The following is an 18092-nucleotide window of genomic DNA, read 5'->3' on the forward strand; positions in this document are numbered from 1 at the left end:
TGTGTGGAAATCTAAAGCGAACTAATATTTTTAGAAATAGGATGTTGAAAATCCCTTACTCTGTTAAAAAGCATTTGGGAAGATTTTGAGAAAAACTTTCAGTTTGGGGACTAATAATTCTCTCCTAATCTGTATGTGTTTGTCACACTGAGAGCACTTAAAAAAATAAACTGGATAAATAACAGATGTTTAAAAAAAAAATTCTGATCAAACAACATGTTTTAAATTGTAACCTTATAATCTAGAACAAAAAAAAAATCATTTAACAGTGTGGTGCATGCAAGGAAGCATTATCTCAGTAGTGAGGACTTGTTTTTCCAGGTCTCCGAACAATAAAGCAGAAGACAAACAAAGTAAAGACAAGTGACCTCGTTTGAAGGACAGATCTGAAATCAGCATCGGGTCGATGTTTAGCATCTGAGTTGCTTCATTTTGCATTCTGGGGCCATTAATAAGTTATGAGGTCAGTTGGTTGTTCTTGCAACTGAGATGAGCTGCCTCATAAATACATGTCCTGAAGGACCTTTCACTGAGCATTATAACGCTGCAGCCCAGTGAAAACTGGCACAGACACAGACAGGTGAACTTCACCTGTTGGTCCCCGTTAATGAACCCTTGTGATGTTCCTCGAGTATTATCATTTAATTGTTATAATGCAAAAAGGTTACAAAAGCACTAAGTGGGACTAGAAGTGACTAACTCTGCAAAGATTATCTTAGCGTGTGGCGTGTCAAAGGATACACCTCTTGCAGGTCTCTCTATGTTTGGCACCTAGCAGGTGAGGCCCGAGGTCAGTGCAACATTCAGTGTTCAAAGTTCTCCTTCTTCAGCTGCTAATGTGAACTCGCCTGCTAGGTCTTCCGTTCACGCTCACAGCTAAAAATGAAGCTGCAGCTAACCGTGGACGTTTCACTTAATGCACACCAGAGCAACTCAAACATTTTCTAACGTCGTCCCGACTTCAAGCGACACAAACATCCTCCCGAGGGGGTTGTCGCTCCTAGCGCTGTGCCTGTGATATTACAATGGCTTCAACAGCGTAACGGCAGCGGCACACCAACACAAACAAGTTCCAAAAGAATGCCGAAATACCTCTGTCACTTCTTGGCTCCTCGTTATGTCAGAAGCATATCAAGAGGAAGATGCGGTAGTGCAAATTGCTTTACATCTCTGTTGTTGCTCTGACGCGGAAAGCCACAGCAGTCTGGGGCACAACAACAGGCAACCGCTTCATTTAGTTGTATGAGAAGTTATTCCGTCAAAAGCTGGCCGCGAGGCTTTGAGACGCTCAGCTCGAGCCCAGGAGGCAGTGCACGATGTCAAAGCCACACAAGCCGCTTCAGCTGCTGCTGCTGTCACGGCGGGCGTGTCCCCGCAAGCTGTCATCAAACAAACCCACCTCCCGGTTACACCGAGCCCGTGTCAAAAATGCTGCCTTCAGGTACACCTCGAAATATCCGAGAGAGCTGACGTTTGACATCGCTGTCGTAGAAAAGTTGCTATAAAGCAAGCCGCTTTTCATACTGAAAAGTAGCAAAAAAAGATTAAAACGTTAGTTTTATTTTTTTGTTATTATTTATAAGAAACGTAGTCATTTGAAATCGTAGCGAGTGTCCTCTATGTTGCACTTTTTTCACACAAATGGCAAAAAGAAAGCAGACATACTACTCTGCACGAAATGAGAGTATAACACAGCTGCTAATTGTAACTGCTAGTTCTACTAACAATTGATTCTTTTTCCTTCTTTAGGCCTTCTAAGCAGACATTTCCTACAGTTTGTAAAAGCAGCAAAAGCTCTGTTACAGTGGGAGGGGCCGACCTACACGGCTGGGGGTGAAGTGAAGCCGGGCCAGTAACACCTAAGCAGGCAGTGCAGGTCGAAATAGATTTATTATGTAACGTGTGCACTGCAAAGCTGTGATACTTTAAAATGATAATAATCACCGTCATGGTGACATGGTGATCTTGGTTTTGGCTGAATAGGGTAAGTGTGTGGGAGTAAAAGAAACGATATGGTTATGGTATGTTTTACAAGTAATCTGTAACCTAACACAAATGAATCTCATTTAAATTCTTACATACAAGCTGTTAAACAGTCATCCTTTTTTCATTGATTATTTCTTTATTATTTTAAAAATATTACTCTTCAATTTTGGACACACGCCGTCTTTAATCCAATCAAAACAATGATTGATAAATCTGCTGAATCTATATAATTGAGCTTTGTGTTGCGAATTTCGACGTACATTTCCTGAGAATTACTGTGGACAAATAATTAGAAAGCCTCGATGATGGCCACAAGGTGGCGATATAAAATCAATAAACTCTGAGAAGAGCATGTCAAAGAGGATGCATGCTTAATGCATTGCTGCTTGAATTATAAAAGGTTTTAAAAAAGAAGAAGATGGTAACCAAATCACAACCAAACTAATAAGTGTCTGATATGCTATCATCTGTGTGCCAGTGTTAAAGAGTGTAAGCCTATCTGTGTGGTGGAGGCAACTATAATAAACCAGTAGGTGCTATTATATGTAAGCAATATACAGTGTGTAGTATTTTAGACAGATTCACTGTTTGCCCTAAAGATGGGACAATAACGTGAGATATGCATAACATGGGTCCATTGTGCTATCTTCATTGCCTTCCTTTCGTCCTGCTATACTGTTTCTCTGTTTCATCCAAGCAGGAGGGATTTTACCCAAACGAACAACTGCTCTAACAGGCGGACCCTCGTCTGTTCTGACAGAGCTGCCGCTGCCAGAGAAGGCAGACAGGCAGTCAGAAAGGCAGGTGGATCGGCGGGCAAACAGGCGGAGGGTTAGGCGCCACAAGGAGCAGGAGACTGGGGCCTCGTACAATCGGGCCCATCAGCCATATTCAGCCAGGCATGTGTCCCCTGCCTAAGCCAGCAGGGACACACAGTCAGGCATGTCGATGGCCTCAGCCGGCACAAGCAGATGTTTTCTGGGTATTGTTGTTCCGCCTCTCTGGTAATTGTTTTCCTTCAGGACCAGCCAGTGGGACAAGGTGCCAGGTTGTGTTGTGGGAAGGAGTTATGAGGAGATGGAGAGACAGAGTGTATTATCAGTCAGCAGCGCTTTGCAGGCTGCTGTATGCAAGCTGTCCAGCTTTTTCTTTGTGCTCCATGCCGCTTGAATTACAGTACGAGAGACTGAAAAGAATTAAGCATTTGCTATTTGGGCTTTGATTTTGCATTTCAGTGTTGAAATGCAAGTATCGCTCTGGCTGCAGCAGGGTGGCATGCAAATTGAGCATCGAGTAGCCTTTTGAGGCCTTCGTTTTTAGCACAATTTCAGTGTAAATGTGTGTGTTTCAGAGCATAGCGTGGTGCTGAGGCTGGAGTTATGTGTGTCTTACAATCAGTGCAGTGAATTGGTGTTGTGATGTCAGTTTACCCTCGCAGACACTTAGCAGTTTGTTGTGGTACAGAGAGCAGCTAATGCACTCAAACTGTGTTAGGCACTGAGTGTTATCCTGTGATCCCATGTTGAAAGTGCCCTCTTAATTAGCACAGTGAACTACAGAGACCTTATTATGGGGTCAGATGTTCTCCAGAGCTCCTTGAGAGCAGAAACAGGAAAGACCCACTAGGGGGCACTTTGAGACTTTGGATCAAAACTGTGAGTAACAGCCTATTTCCTAAAGTAAACTGTTCAATACTTAAAAAAATTACTGATTTAAAATTTTCTGTAAATTACTGGCTATATTTACAATTTTTAATCATGTGCGTTTGCTTTGACTGCTAAATGATGGAACTCTTGGTTGCTTTCTAAAGCTTTTATCCCGAAGCTTCATGGATGTTTTTGTCTGTGCTCGGACTCTACAGCTAGAGTACACGGCTCCATCCATCACTCAAACTGTTTGTCATTTCAGTGCTGAACCCAAAAGCTGCTCGGCATCCTCTCCCAGCAAGGAGCACTGACTCAAAAGAAGGATCCTGAGGTATGATGAAGCTACTCTTATCTGTTGCCATAGCATGCCACACTCCTGTGAAGATGCAGCCCACACTAAAAGCTAGTGTCAAGATGTTAAGCTTTTTTTCAGACTGACGCAAGATGTAAGTAATTTGGTCCAGTCCTGTTTTCTTTTTCTTAAAAAAAAAAATATATATATATATATAAATATATAATTGTAGGTGTTAAGCGCACTGTTAAGAGCATGTGGGGAAGGCAGACAGAAAAAGCCGTGGAATCTGCTGTTCACGAGCAGAGCATTGGATGAAGACTGCATTTCATAATCTGTCCTTGCTGCCAAAAGATGCAAGTGAAAATAGAGCCGATGTCACATCTGTCTTTTCACTATTTTCGAAGCCATGCAGGATCCCAGCGTTTGTGTAATCCCGTTGCGAACATCATCCAGGCCAGGCGGAGAGTTTAGACCTTGTTGCTCTCCATGCGTGTATGTCTGTGTTTCATGTGCTTTTTTGTTTGTTTCCACCGCGATTTGTTGGGCCTTTCTGCCACAGTGCAGAACCGTCTGAAAAACGAAGAGGCATCTGAGGCCCCCGTGGCCATGGGGTCACACCGCAGCCTTGTGAAGCTGTGGCGGTTATCAGCACGCCTCACTGTACGCTGCACAACAGTCCAGCCTGATTACAGAGTAGCACCTTAGCCTGCCGTATTTTTCACACCTAGGATGAAGGAGTGACAGCATCTGTGGGATAAGATTGTGCTGGATGAGGAAGGGTGGGTAGCATACCTGAACAGAAAAAAGTACATGTAAGGAGAGAAAGTTTGTCTTTTTTGGGCCTATATAGTGATATATTCTTTTATTAAAGAGGGGGCAAAGAATTGATTCTCTCCACGACCTACAGACATGATTTTACATCCTAATGTTTATGTGTAAACTTTAATCATCGTGTTTATGTGTTTGCTTGTGCACATGGATGCCTGCTCCTTGCCAGTGAATCATACCTGTCAAAATCATATTATCCATGACTCAAACCCCACCCACTGCTGGCATAATTGACAGTTCAGGCACAGATGAAAAACCACACGACAAATAATCACCAAAATATAGCCGCTGCGGCGTGAAAAAAATAAACGCCTCTGAGTCACAGAAAGGGACCTTGAAAAATCTTAGTCATACATTGAATTTTGTCATCGCTGCGATCAATGGAAAATACAACGAGGAGAATTGGGAGGGAAAAAAATCAAATAGGAATCACTGAATTGTTTAAAAGAGGGATGAGATGGAGAATAATAAACGTGATTTCTGATTTTTAAACGGTAGCCTGAAAGCTTTATTTTGATTTCTTCTCTATACAGGCGTCCTATGTATTCAGGACAAAAGCATGATGTGTTCCAAGAGTATTGGTGTGGCTAAAACTAACAAGAGGACAAAAGAACTGCGCCTGCTGATATACCATGTGTCAACTGCCCTGTTTGTGTGTGCGCGTGTGCGCGCGTGTGTTTGTGTGGGTGCTTATGAGCAAGCACATGCATACATTTGTGTCAGCCGCAGTGTGCATAGAGGTGTTTTTCTTTCTTTCTTTTTTTTTCTTCTCCTCGTTGGTGTGAACTGTAAAAGAAATGCAGGCCAATTATTTTTATTGTTTAACGTGTGTAAAGGTCTCACACAAGAGCCAACTAGGAGAAAAGTCAAACATTCAGTCTGGCTGATGACTGTGAAAAACAAAAAAACATTACATGTTAAGAATATATCCTAAAAATGCTTTCAAATGACACATTTTTAGATTAACGTACTTTTACATATATACATATTTAATCTTTCAGAGAAAAAAAATCCGCAGATTAAACAAAACTTTTAGACGATTATGAACACAGCAGCGAGTTAACGACTCCCTTTTACTCGTCGCGCGATTCTGTTTCGACCTTCTAAAATATATCTCGCGGCCGACCAATTATCGGAATTTAGTGACTCTTTGTTCGCTTCAAGTTTTTGTTTCGAACCTCATTGAAAAGTTTTCGTGGACACAACCGCACATGGGCGAACCCAGTCAGCTGCATCGGCTGCATGTTACTTCATGTAAAACTGCATGCCCAAGTGTTACTTTGTGTCTGTTGATGTTTCCAAGCTGGGTTGAATCATTAGGAAGTGATTCTCTCTAACAAGGGCTAAGGAGCTGTCAGGAGACATTCACAGGCAGGTTTCGCCATGGAGAGTGTGAGGAGTCTTATCAGGGTCTTAGCTGTTTTGCTGCGCCTGTTTATAAAGAGCCTGCTTTATTTGGAGTGAATGCATTCTAGCAAGGTCTCTACTGTTGCTGTGCGTTGATTAAAAGTGTTTTCACGATTACCCGTAGTGAGTCTATTCCAGCCTAACAGGGTTACTAGCAGTTTTAATGAAGGGGAGTAATCATTACATGTGAAAGGGGTTTGTCGGGGTCTCGCGCTGCCTTTCTCTGCTTGTTGTGAGTGTCACGAGCAACTTTGACTCGGGATTGCGTCAGATTTTGCTTTTCTGCTTCTGTGCAAGATTTGTTGAGTTTGCTGACGCTTTTTAGTTTTTCCACAAAAAAAGAGAAAAGAAAAGTAAAGGAGAAATATGTCAGACTGTTCTACTCAGTTATGTCATTATTACCAACATTCATAAAAACACTTCCCTGCAAACGCTCCCTTCTTTTAAATCTGCACAAATTTTTGTAAACTGTGATGAGAGCCATATATCTTTATTTTTGTCTCTCTGTGTTTGGGTGTTCTGCATCCCCCTTCCTCTTCTTCAGCTACAGTTGCTATGTGGCTTTTTCTGCTCTGCTCCTGTAGTTGGCTGTGGTCAGCTTTTGCATTTGCTGGTGTGAGTGAATTTCTCACAGCTTCTCGTGAATGTGTTTTTTGAAAGTCCTATTCAACATTTGGTGCAACTATAATCGGCACTAAGCCACTACGCTCATGCAGACGTGTCTGTGGATTCACACATTCAGGCTCTCAGAAGTGTTGTGCCATCTCTTTTTAATTTTTTTCCCCAAGTTGCAACGAATTTTCTATCTTTTTTTTTTTTAGAGGACCATGCGTAAACTCAACGGAGGTTAAGGATGGTCTGTAGATTTCACTGATAGATCAGGAAATGTGAATTTTGAGAACGGGCAAAATTCCCTCCTTCAGCAAGATCAGACACGTAAATATTGCTTTGATTTCTTTAAACCTTAAATTTTTTTTACAGATTTTTTTTACCCCAAAGTTTTAAAACAGAACTGCAATAAACAATGAACAGTGAAAACAGATTACACTGCAGATATTCCCCTGCAAGTGAAACCCATTAAAACCACAGAAGAATATTAAGCTCTCGTGAATTCCTCTATTAATTTTTGTTATGACACATATTAGATTAAGCAAAAAACTTCCACTTTTTGTTGCATCTACATTCGGTAATAATTGTAGAAGTGTCTTTTGGCACCTCTTAGGTTCCCTTCGAGCACAACCCACCAATCATATTCTCACTTCTCTTTTCTTTTAAATAAAGAACAGCCAGTTATCTTAAATTTAAACATTAGCTCAGGTCCGAGCTTCATCTATTTGCATCCGCTCGAGCACCGTCGTGTCCCTGGACACATTATCTACTTCTGTTATCGAATCAAACAATTACTGCCGCAGTCCTCGTGTAGAAAATTACATTTTGACACAATGGTGCAGCTTTGATTAATATGTTGTAACATCTGACTCCGCGCTCTGCCGTTCTCTGATGGGGCCAATGGATAATAAATGGGTGACTTGTGAAGCTATAATGAAGTGACTGGCTTGTTATTGACAGGGGAGCCTCCGATGCTTTAGTGCAAAGCAGAGCTTCCAACGGAGGCCCTCCGGTGCACAGATTATTACACTGGCCGTTAAAATGAGCTAATGTTCTGCTGCGAGTGCTCCTCTCCAAAGGGACAAAAACTGAATTGCCCGCTCAGAGCTGCAAAACAGAGGTGTAAATTAAAGCCAACTAAAGTAAGAAAAAAAAAAAAAAGCTCAAACGCAGAATCAGGATGGAGTATTTCTGTTTATTAAAAGCAGAATTTCTTCCACCTCTGGTAGAAACAGATGCAGGTGCAATTCTTTTCCCTTGCCAAATAATGTTTAACCGTTTTTTGTTTATTTTCTGTCTGACTTTTATAGATGTGTCGAGTAATTTAATTAGCATTTCTGCTCTTGATGAGAATCTGACTGAGGTAAATGTTTCATTCATTTGGTTTGGGAGTGTTCTTATCTTTTTAAACTTTGTGTAGGGAGTGTGCATTCATGTGGGGAAGAGCCGTGTAGGTACAGATAAGCTGATTCCATAAGGGATTCTTGTTGCAGGATTTATAGCTGCTGTTTATTTTTCTGGTCCTGATATGTCATCCCTTCCCCCAGGTACCTATTAACTATGACGGGCGATTTCTGATCTGACAGGAGTGAGACAGGTGTAAACTTCACTCACACTATTCAGTGACACACATTAAACCAATTATTTTGAACATTGCTATTTCATTTTGAACTTTCTGCGATGAGAGTAGAACAGCATGAATTTTTGTACGTAAGGTGATTTACGTTCTTTTCACTCGTTAATTTGATTTGCACCTCGACACGGGCGCTTCACAGCCCGGCCCTCCCGTCATATTTAATTTCAAATGAAAGGCATCGGTAGCGTTAAATATTGGCGACGAATGCTACAGAAAGTGAACATGAGAAAAGTAAGAGAGGGTACGCGATTGTTAAAGGGTAAAAAGACGCTCTTCACAAACATCAAGGCATCTTTGGGGGTGTGGGGTTGGGGTTTAGGGGGATAACAGTGAAAAAATATTCCACTTTGAGAACGTGCAAGATCTCATGCAGTTGCCTCTCTCTCACTCTCTATCCCTCCTCTCTGTTGGCGCTAAATCACACGTTAGTACAGCCAGTGGATGTGTTGACAGTTTTACAAACAGAAATGTAAAACGCCATACTCAAGGGGGTCTAAGAGATAAGGGGGAGCTGAACAGGGCAGGAAACAGAACAAACATGGCTCAGAGAAGCAGAATGCCATGTTAAAACACCTCGGCTGGGTTATTTTAATTAAATAGGGTACGGCACCCTATTAACTACAGCTACAAGTGGTGTCAGTGTGAGAGAAGGAGAAGGAACACGACTGATCGATAACACTGGCATTTCTTAAAGACTGATGCCACCCCAAAGCAAAGTTCAAATTGTAATGAAATGCGATAATCATGGTAATTATCTTATGAATTAACTTGAATTTTCCCCCATTAATAGAAAAAAAATGGATGAAAATTAAAAATCAAAAATCCAAACTGTCAGCTGGCTGTTTCCAGTACCTCCAAAAAGAAACATTTCTAGTTGTAATTCCCTGCTGTCTTTAGCTCACTTTGAATAAGTTGGGCCAGAAGTGAGAGACATTCCCAGTGGATTCTTGCTGCCTGCTGAGGACAGAATAAAGAGGCTTGGGGACATATAGACACAGACAAACAGGGATGATTCAAGGAAACTAGAAAGGGAATCTGTCGTGTATTACAGATATAAGGACACTTTGTCAGATATGGGCTCAAAACCTGTGGCAGCATTTCCGGGCCTGAAAGATAACAGACTTGTACAAACATGTATGACATTTCTTCTCATATTTTTTATTTATATAATAGCCTGAAGGATATATATGCTCCACCAGACTGGTTCAATAACCTAAAACTGTCCATTACTACTAGTTATTGTTTTCCATCATACACCGTGATTTCTTCCTTTTCTGACCAGTTAAGGAGCAAAAATATGTTATCAGGGTTGGAGATCGCTTCCTCCTCGTAGTCTTTAGCGGCACGAACCACATACTTGAGTTCCAGTTCAGTACGCTGTGATTTTCAGCAGCGGACAGTGGATGTGTTTTGTGCATTTGTTTGTATTGTGTGTAGCAACCTGTCGGTGAGTTTTCTTGTGAGTAAATGCAAGGATTTTGGTCAGATGTTGTGAAGATAGCGATTCGTCCCAAATGATCATGGTGCTGGTAGGACCCCGGCCTTGCATCTCTGAAAAGCATCATTAGAAAGTGACAAAACTGCCGGGGGCAAAACTGGCCTCGCACAATGATCAATTCGGCAGGCGGGATTGAATTATATGGGGAGGGCGAGCTTTAAAAAGGGGGATTGGAGGGACTTGGTATAGTACAAGGCCCCCTACTGCTTTAATTACTGATGTGTGCGTCTCCCTATTAACAGAGCACCTATGGTCCATCGGCCACTCTGGAGCTGCACAAAGCTGGAGAGGAAAAAGGAGCCCTCTGCAGAGAAGCAGGGAGAGGGAAACACAGAGACACACACAAACAGGAGTGCTCATTAGCGAATGGTAATCAGCGGTCGAGAGGTTGGGCACTCACCTCACAAAACGCCACATGTCAATTTGTCCCTCTCCATTCATGAGCCCACTCTCATTTTAGTCCGCTGCCTCATGTTCCCTTGTTGAGCAGAATTGGATGGAGTGCCGTGGGGGGAAACACTTGAAGGGAAACGTAAACACAGGCCCAGAGTAGGGACTCCTGCTTCGCCAATATGGGGGGCACTGCGCTCTTCAGATGTGGCGTCTTGGCTTCTTCTGACCTGTCTCCTCTTCAAACGCTCAGAAGACACCATTCGTCCACTGCGTGTAGCTGTGCACACCTGCGTTTTTTTGTTTTTTTGAATGATATACAGTATAATGCACAGTGTAAAAATGATAGCAGATGTGCACTTAAACAGTCTCAAAATTAAAATGTTACTCTGTGTAGATGCTTTTCCATAGTAGTTCCGTTTTTATTTTAACCACAAGTATATCCTTGGCATGTGAAAGAAATCCTGACGGTATTTCTTTTTCCTTACATAAAAATCATGTTGGCGTTTGGTTTGGTAGATAGAAGACTGGAACAATACCACTCTGCTACCTGCTTGCAAATGGTCAGTTTAGCTTTTTCATAAACAGCTGATCCAAAATAGGTTAAACAGTTAAAAAAACATTAAATAAAATCTACTCCAGAACTGAAAGATCACCAGTTTAAGTGATATTTCATGAGTGTTTAGTACTTGCAAAACAAGTATTTTGTTTTCTTCAAAAAGAACTCCTATCATTGACATGCACTATTTAAATTGGAAGTAAGAAGTCTCGAAGTGTGACAGTGTTTAATTCTAAAAAGTCTCTGTCTTCCCCATTTCAAGCCCCCAACTATTCTCCTCAAGTTTAGTTGTTCTGATTTCCTTGAATATGTCAGCAAAACATGATGGGTATAAGAGCTAGCCATGCACACTGTTTTGCATCAATTCATAGTTTGGTTGTACGATTCTAATGTTGAGCTTTGGAAATTGTCTGCATCGTGTTTTGTTGATATTTGTTCATTTGCATGAAATTGGAAAAAATTCCCCAAATTGATTTCTTCACATTCAATCAGGATATTTCCTTTTAATAAAGAATAGCCTGCACTGATGTAGCCTGCAAAACTGTCCAATATTTCTAAGCATAATACTATATTATACTAATACTATACTACTATACACACTGTGTCTAATGAACAGAAATGAGTAAATGATTTGTGGTTCCTGGATGATCTGCTGCAGATGAAGATGTAATTTTATGGGGGAAAACTTAAACTAGGCCACGGTTTACTGTGGCATCATGTATGGGCATGCCCTCTAGCTGTGCAGGTGCCTGTGACACCAACCCTATATTCCTCATCTGTCACAGTGTGACAAAACACTGCACCCGGCACGGTCTGCTGGGCAGCAAAAGAATATAATGCACCAAAGCCAATTTCATCTGCACTGAAATTGGGGTGGGCTAGCTCACACTCTCACATTCAAAACTTAAATCAGATCTCCTCTCAGCCGAGTGGAATCAATACAGCCCTCCATCTTACTTTGAAATGAGACATAGCCATCCTCGTGGATTATAGGTGGCTCATCACGGGACGGCAGAGCTAGAGAATATCTCTAGAGATCCATCCCCATCCGCTCCTTCTGATCTCCATTTACCTATCAGTCTACCACTCAATCTCTCTGTCCCTCTACTCGTCTCTTACTCTTTTCTTCTGTGTTTGGTTGAGCTCTGTCAGTGAATAAAATAGGATAATCCATATCTCAATCAGAAGTCTGATTTCAAATGAAACCTGAAAGCCAGCGCACATTCTGAATAAGGCATACGTTATCTATGTTTATTTTCCAAGTGTTGTGGTATACCAAAATGTGCACAGTATTGTTGAATCCAAAGTGCAAAACAGTCAAGACACATTGGATAAATAGCTTCAAAAAGTGTTAAACTTTGACTAAATTTCCATAAGAAGAAGTTGCATAAATAAAAGTGGAGCATTGCTTTGATGTGTTTAGCTATTCCAAATCTTTTACACCTCCATTTTCTCATCACGGCAGCTTCAACAAGGTTTAATTGGTATGGAAATAGAAGTGGTGAAACATGACAGGAACAATCCTGGCTATTTAGACCCTTTATTACTGTATACTGTCCTTCAACCAATTATCGCCAATCTACTGCTCTGCAGCCCCCTACCATCCTCCTCCCTTATGATTTAACCAAGCTTCAGGCTGCTGCAGAGAGGCAGCTATGGGTCGATAAATACAACTTGTAATCCTGTGTGGTGCAAATTGAGTTTCTATTGGGGAATAATAGTTTGAAGCGCTTACTTGAGATTTCAGACCCCCTACCTGCTCTGCCCCGGCAACTAAACCTCACCAGATAAGCTGAAATTTTAAAAAGCCGTTCTTTAATCATAGCTTTATAATCATTTAATCAACTTTTAAACACTTGAACTACATTTCTCTTGTTTTAAATTGCTTTCATAGTAAATTATGAGATCTCTTTCTCAAAGATCTACCTCAGTCTTTGTCTGTGACAGAGTTTCTGTGTGTGCTTTATTTGCACATAGCCAGGAAATGTCACCTTGCAAAGAAAATTCACAGCTCAAGCTGTGTGTGTTTGCCACATAACGGAAAATGACTGGACCTCCAAAGAAGCAGATAAAAAGATGAGAAGTTACATCTGCATAAACAGATTACTCTTTCACATCGAAAACAAATACATTTAGGGGAATTTGAAGCGTCCCCCTGCATTGCTTGTAGAGTGCAGTAACTTTTCCTTAAGGTGAGCTGCAATGGCGTTCAAAATGTAGCTGCGTATTTGCAGTGCTGATACGCCCTTCTGCAAAAATCAAACCTTGGCATACTCACTTGGAATGATCTTCCCAGGGAGCAGCTTGTTGTCTGGCCCATTGTTAGCCCAGGAGGCTGGCCTGAGCCCTGAGGGCTTGGTCAGCGTTTAGGGTGTTTTGCAGGGTGGGGTGCTGAGGGAGGCTGGGTGAAGGAGGGAGGGGGGCTACAGAGATGGGTACAGGCCAAGACTGGACAGGGCTCATTGCCAGGGTGTCAGTGGGACACCCTCCTTTCTGGGAGCCTGCTCAGCCCCCTCCTGGGGCCCCAGTGGGGTGCAGGAATACATGGTCAGTGCAAGACAGGTCCATCTGCCCCATTACTTCTGTCCTGCTCATGCCAGCACCTTCCTATCACCTGCTCCATCGGCACCTTATGGAAATGACCTACTGCTGCCTGACCTAGCTGACACGCATGGCTCACCTTCAGCATATGCCACCATGGCCTCTGTGTCTTCTCCGCTCAGGTTTGCGCTGAGAGAAGCAACTCTTCTATTTCTCTAGCAATGCATAGTTTAACTGCTTGATATTTTAGGACGACAGGAACGAAAATGGTCAAGTGAACTGGGCACAAAATGCAGTCGTTACACATCAGGCCTAAAGACCACGAAAGCATTATTATCTCTTATTAAGGCAAAAGAAATACTGTCACACAACAGTATTGTTCTCTTGTAGTTTCTGAGATATCATCTGTAAATCTAACAGTAAGCGTGTTTTTGGCACATGAGCATGTAGAACAAAGCGTGTCTCTGATGTGGTCGATTGTCAAGACTGAAGGGGGTTTCCTTAAGCATCCTTAATTGTTCCTTAATGCAACACATGAGGTTGCGCGCTGGCCTTCACATCGCCATGCAGAGCAGGGTTTTAACATGTGACTGTGGTGCATTTTCACTGTTAAGCCACCGAAAAAAACACCAATCTCACAAGCAGGAGAAAATGTCGAGTTGGATTCTAAAAATAAGACATCCTGTATTTGAAAAACTCACACCTTCTTCAAAAAAGCTCTAGTGTGAAAAAGAGCATGGTACTTTAGACGACTTAAAAAGTTCTGAGTTGTAAGACATAAGCAGCCGTGTTTCTGAGGATGGAATACAGCCTCCCTTTTCTTTCATACATATTGCCATTAAAGTATGTGTGAGAAGCTTAATTACTCATAAACTACAGTTGTTATGTCTGTGTTCATGCTACAAAGCTAGCATGATATGAGAGAAAGAAATGCGGGATGTAATCTGGTAAAACGATACAACACAGCAGCCTCAAACTGTGTTAGCTTCTGTTTGTAGTTTCTTTTTTGGGCAGTGAGGTAAACAGACAAGGTTATGCGACTTTGTGTGCTAGGTTCTGCCTTTCTAGTTGGAGTAATTTAAAAAAAGCTACCTAAAAGGAGAACTTGAGTGCCTTTCAGAGGTGGCACTTTCACACTGAAAATAAAGTGACATTTTTTTATTATTGGTTTCCACTACTAAAGTTACTTGAGAGATTTTGTTTTATTTAATTATTACATTTCTTGATCTGCTTGGTTCCTGTGACATATGCTTTACTGCGACCTAAAATTTCTCACATTACCTCATCGGCAATGCAGAAATTGAATCTTTGTGATCGGGCCTATTTGAAACAACACAAATGTGGTAGGTTTCTTGCGTCTACAAATGAGGCAGGCTGAGTATTGTGCTGCTGTGGCTTCCACCGTGCTGAATGCGGTGAATAGCAGTCGTGGCCTCTGTGTAGCCCCAGCTGTCTTTGACTGATAGGCTAGCGGAGGAGGCGGGGGGGTAGATGGCGAGGTGTAAGGAAGTTCAGGAGGCCTGTAGATTCACAACAGAGCTGAACAGACTGTCATGTTAGTCATCCTAACTAACCAACCAACCAGCCAAGCAGTGGGCTGCGGCGTTAACACCCAGCTCCAAGGCTCAGAGCAAGCTAATTAATGCATCCAAATGAGATCAGCAGCGCAGGCCCAGGCCAGGGCCATATTGCTAAATAGCTTCCTTCAGTATGGGTCTGTGTGGTGTAATTACCACCAGGCCACTTCACAATGCCGCTTTTATGTCCCGCTGAAAGTGATTTCATGTCCCTCATTCCCCCATTAGCAGCGTGTTTTTTTTCTCCAAATGTGATGAGAGAAGCCTGTCAATGGTTATCGTGTGTGTTTGTGTGAGAGAGTGCCAGTTTGCTTTCTATATAATGGGCTGCTGGTATAGGAAGTAGACGCGCGGCCATTCAACGCATCAAACGTGAAGGCAGCACCCCGAGAAAAATGTGAGGATGACAACACTGCTACTAAGGATTGCTGATAATGTTATAGAGGTAGTTTTATAAAAGAATAAATAGATTAAATAAAATATATTTTTGCTTTCTTTTTTTTCAGTTTCAGTTAAATCATAATCTGTCCAGGGCAAATTAGCAGCTGTGCAAACTGACAAGATATTAAAATGCAAAAAACCTATACAAACTATACACTAAAAAACCTATACAAAAACTTATGAAAAACAGCAGATACACAAATCCATTCATGAAAAACAGCAGTATTTTTTATGCCTTTAAATCCAACCTTAGATATGTTTGTTTAGGTACTTTTGCTAAATCTTCCATATTTAAAGTAGTAAGGAAATTCTGATTTTCTCTTATCTTAAATTCGAGGGTCCTTTAAAAAGCAACTCACCTCTTGTTCCTATACATTTATATGGTAATTAATGATTAAAAATAATCTCTGCAAGTCTCTCCGATCAGTCAGTTTAAAGAGCATGAATGTAAAAGAAATGACTCTCATACCAAGATCAGTGACTAAGTCTTAGGAATAAACAATCACACCAGTTTTTATGCATTCAATATCAATCAACAGTTGTGTGTCATTTGCAGTCTCTGTGTGTATCTGTGCAGCATTTTATTCACTTAGGGTACTTAAATAATAAAGGGGGGGAAAGAAAATTAGTGTTAGAAACTTGCCTTAATTTTTTTGCCCTTTATTTCTTCATCACTTTGGTTATTGGTCAAACATTTCTTAGGCTCATTTGTCTTTTTTAAAAATGTATTTAAATTTTGATTAATGATGTAAGAACCTGCAAGTTGCACTCTAATCCACGTCTTGGGAAATTCCTTGTGCATTATGTTTATTAAAAAACTTTTCATTAAAAAAAGTTTTCAAAACTGGTTTCTCCTTTCATCAACATTATAAAGTGGAGAATAAATCCCCCAGTTTACTGTCATCCTTCTTTTTCCCCATCCATACATGGCTGTCGTGCATCATCATCCTTCATTCGAAGTCAGCGTGAGCGTAGGCACAAACAACCGTTTGGTGTCTAATGTAGCAGAAGCATCTAGCTGGCCCGCCGCTGTAGTGCCACACTGACACTGTCAAAGGTGCCGCGTTTAGCCCCAGGCACTACTACTCAGTCGCTGCCTGGTTCAAAAGGGCCAGCTCTCCAGCAGAGCCAGCTAATGCTTTGCTAACCCTCACAATCTCCACTCCTCTGTTCCCTTCCCATCTAGAGCCATCGTCCGCCTCACTCCCAGACCCTTGTGGACAGAGCTCATCCCAGAGCACTAAGGGCGAGAAGTCTGGCTGTGTTTCGCCGGATTCCCGAAGAGCAGCTCTCTGCTCAGGATGGACGGTCTCGAGGCTGATACCTCACCGATTGCTACCCGAGCCCCCCTGACAGGACATGTGTGGTAATGGGCTGCTAGGTCCCAGACCTGTCACTGTGGAACCCTGCAGGGTGCACTCACATATGCATCATCACCATCTGTCCTAAAAATCAATATAGTTTCAAGATGCAAATAGTTTAAACAAGTTTGTGGCTAAATATATTGCATTTTAGGCTAAGATTATATGTCAGATATTAGACGTGCATCTACAGGATTGTATAAGATACGATTGCACTTACAGTAAATATACTATGAACAATGATGGTTGAAGTGAACGTGTGGGGCCGTCCAATAAAATAGCATAAACACGAGGAGAAAGATGAGTGGGGGGAAAAAAAAGAATCATAACAGAGGTTATTATAAACAAATAAAAGAGAAAAAACTATTAGACCAGCGCTGAGAGGAGACCGCAGAGGGCAGCATCACATGGATCAGATCTAGTATTCACAGGTCTGACTGGATAGGAGGTGAGAATCCAGGGTCAGGCTCCGACACGACTTCTAATTTAGAGATTCTCATTTTCAGGTCCCAAACCGAGGGCAAGAAATCGTACCTGTGAGAAGCCTTCAGGCAGAACAGGGAGAGGTGTGGAAGAATCTGTTTCTGTCAGAGACGAGGATGCTCAACTACATGTCTTTGTTCCATCTATTCACTGAATCATTGGAGTTGTAACTATATGCACTTGGAAGAACCTGTGGCTGAAGTACTTCACATTTAGAGTTTCACACAAGCACTGAAGAAACCATTGCTAAAACCATGCTGTTGTATATGAAATGCATTTGGAAAATACAGTATGGAAGTATGGTGATATTATTTACTTTTCTAACAATAAAAAATATGAACGCGAACAGACCAAAACCAACAATAAAGTGACCTTTTCACCTAGGTTCTGCATGTGTAGCTTCATTATTTCTGCTATATACAGCGTTCAAAAACCAACATGACTTAACGATCCATAAATGAGCGACACTGCTGAACTGAGTGCAATGTTCTTTCATTACCATGCACATGGGGAATATTCCAGTGACAGTTAATCCCACGAATAACATCCTACCACTGAAAATACTTACTAAGGCACCAAATGTTGCACAGAGCTAATGTTAAAATGAAATTTATAAGACTTACTTAGAGACCAGAGGGTTTGGGGCAAAGACAAAAAAGTACACGAGAGAATTAGTTTGGATGTCAAGAGACTTTTTTTTAAATTAAAAGATTATGTGAGTAAAGTAAGTGGTTAAAGTTTAAGATATGCCACATTCAGCTGGTCGGGTTTAGGAAAAGATTGTGGTTACTGCTTAAAAAGAAAATCATGTATACGTATTTCCCATTTAACCAGT

The 18092-nt window shown here is 41.5% G+C and overlaps 1 protein-coding gene and 1 long non-coding RNA gene across 5 annotated transcripts in view; one reads left to right on the forward strand and one right to left on the reverse strand.

The window, feature by feature from the left end:
* The window catches only part of rbms3 (RNA binding motif, single stranded interacting protein), a 291822-nt gene extending 290433 nt beyond the window's left edge, over positions 1–1389 (reverse strand). Inside the window, exon 1 of one of the 3 annotated variants that reach the window (XM_080296737.1) lies at positions 1093–1389. The gene's annotated coding sequence lies outside the window, so the exon portion shown is untranslated. The remainder of the gene's footprint in view (positions 1–1092) is intronic. The other 2 variants (XM_080296736.1, XM_026155390.2) reach the window with 2 other exon arrangements.
* A 439-nt stretch (positions 1390–1828) lies between these two features.
* On the forward strand, positions 1829–17641 carry LOC113014739 (uncharacterized). 2 transcript variants are annotated; one of them, XR_013904731.1, is made up of 4 exons: positions 1829–1984; positions 3895–3963; positions 16600–16779; positions 17281–17641. It is a non-coding gene; the product is annotated as an uncharacterized LOC113014739 (long non-coding RNA). The 2 variants fall into 2 exon arrangements; XR_013904730.1 differs by having other exon boundaries at positions 16600–17641.
* Positions 17642–18092: the final 451 nt, after the last annotated feature.

The sequence above is a fragment of the Astatotilapia calliptera genome, chromosome 22, assembly GCF_964374335.1.
Source record: "Astatotilapia calliptera chromosome 22, fAstCal68.1, whole genome shotgun sequence".
Lineage (NCBI taxonomy): Eukaryota > Metazoa > Chordata > Actinopteri > Cichliformes > Cichlidae > Astatotilapia > Astatotilapia calliptera.